The sequence below is a fragment of the Schistocerca cancellata genome, unplaced genomic scaffold (assembly GCF_023864275.1).
Source record: "Schistocerca cancellata isolate TAMUIC-IGC-003103 unplaced genomic scaffold, iqSchCanc2.1 HiC_scaffold_840, whole genome shotgun sequence".
In the NCBI taxonomy this organism is placed as follows: Eukaryota; Metazoa; Arthropoda; class Insecta; order Orthoptera; family Acrididae; genus Schistocerca; species Schistocerca cancellata.
This window is the reverse complement of record NW_026046851.1, coordinates 70001-72500: the sequence shown is the minus strand read 5'-3', so window position 1 is coordinate 72500 and position 2500 is coordinate 70001.

The following is a 2500-nucleotide window of genomic DNA, read 5'->3' as shown; positions in this document are numbered from 1 at the left end:
ATGCTGAACGTCCGTACACACAAAATGAACCACACGTCAGCCACACACTCTATCACACACTACTCTCTGCCTGTAACAGACACAGATACAACTACTAAGCACCAGCATGGACCAACGTCCGGTGCATCCTATCCGCCACAGTACACCAACTACGCTATGATAACCAGACCGGGAGGTCCAATCATAAAACAGAATACCCCACTCGTCCGACAACCACAATTGCTCAGAGAAGCCACCAACACCCACACATGTCCTACACAGGGGTGCACCCATCACCACCACACTGCCTCGTCTTACAGCACAAACACACTGGCAGGAATGAAACACACAGGTCTGCCGCAACCACAGACACGGCTCGCCCCCTCTCACTGGCGAAAAGCGCATCCCGACGTGACATAACTCCTTTGACACACTGACGCTGCCTCGGGCATCCACGTCCTACGGTCGATATCAACGAACCTCCCCCCCCCCCCCTCCCCCCCACAACACGCCATCCCATACCACATTGTGTACCGTACCCAAACCTAACGTGTACTGTACTACAACGCAATGTGTACCATAACACAACCCAGTTTGTACCTTAACCTAACCTATGTCACCTTAACCTAACCTATGTCACCTTAACCTAACCTATGTCACCTTAACCTAACCTATGTCACCTTAACCTAACCTATGTCCCCTTAACCTAACCTATGTCACCTTAACCTAACCTATGTCACCTTAACCTAACCTATGTCACCTTAACCTAACCTATGTCACCTTAACCTAACCTATGTCACCTTAACCTAACCTATGTCACCTTAACCTAACCTATGTCACCTTAACCTAACCTATGTCACCTTAACCTAACCTATGTCACCTTAACCTAACCCATCTTGCACCTTAACCTAACCCATCTTGCACCTTAACCTAACCCATCTTGCACCTTAACCTAACCCATCTTGCACCTTAACCTAACCTATGTTGCACCTTAACCTAACCTGTGTTGCACCTTAACCTACCTCAATTTGCACCGCAATGTAACGCAATTTGCACCGCAATGTAACGCAATTTGCACCGCAATGTAACGCAATTTGCACCGCAATGTAACGCAATTTGCACCGCAATGTAACGCAATTTGCACCGCAATGTAACGCAATTTGCACCGCAATGTAACGCAATTTGCACCGCAATGTAACGCAATTTGCACCGCAATGTAACGCAATTTGCACCGCAATGTAACTCAATTTGCACCGCAATGTAACTCAATTTGCACCGCAATGTAACTCAATTTGCACCGCAATGTAACTCAATTTGCACCGCAATGTAACTCAATTTGCACCGCAATGTAACTCAATTTGCACCGCAATGTAACTCAATTTGCACCGCAATGTAACTCAATTTGCACCGCAATGTAATGCAATTTGCACCGCAATGTAATGCAATTTGTACCGCAATCTACCCCCACATTGTGCCTTAACCTAACCCACGTTGTGCCTTAACCTAACCCACATTGTGCCTTAACCTAACCCACATTGTGCCTTAACCTAACCCACGTTGTGCCTTAACCTAACCCACGTTGTGCCTTAACCTAACCCACGTTGTGCCTTAACCTAACCCAAGTTGTGCCTTAACCTAACCCAAGTTGTGCCTTAACCTAACCCAAGTTGTGCCTTAACCTAACCCAAGTTGTGCCTTAACCTAACCCAAGTTGTGCCTTAACCTAACCCAAGTTGTGCCTTACCCTGCTCTGTAATTGGCATATGACACGTTACATTAATGTATTGTCCAACCGCAACCCGCTCAGAATGTTGTGTACACAGCTACGTGTCATCTCCCCATAACAGCTGCATTGCAGTGTGGTACGCCATAGAGACGTGTGGGAGTAATGGACGCAGTGGATGGCGATCAGCATGAGCCGTCTGTTCATGTAGTGGCGCGTGTATGCAGACGTAGTAGTCTCTTCTCACACAATGTGATAGCACGGTGCCCCGCGTTCCACATCTGCGACATGCTACAGAGGCCGGTTGACAGTTGGTCGCGCAATGGACATCGCATACGTACGGGGGCACCTTCCACGTGCCCTCTAGTCGGGCACATTTTGTTGCGTGGATGTGAGCGGATGTAGTGTGTCTTGACACCTGACAGGCAGGCATGCAATAATAGTTGACTTTGCAAACGGGGATGGACGTGTACGTTTACTGGTGACGTTACGCAAATGAACAACTGGTAACCCGTTGTGGTGCGGTTGTCCTTGCTGGAGGTACATCTGTGAGGGCAACGATCGGTACAGCTACGAAGCGGTCCCCACCATACCAACGAACGTGAATGTGAATCTGGGTGTGAAGCGATACGCGGCTGTGGGTGGGTGGGACTGTCCCCGGCCGGTGAGGGGGGGCCGCCCGGCGTGCTGGCCGCGCGGTGCGTGGGCGCACGCGCTACAGCCGGCTGGTGGGGGCGCCCAGTGGCAGGCGCGCCGGCCGACGGACGCGGCAGGCGGCGCAGCTGCGCGCCGGGGCAC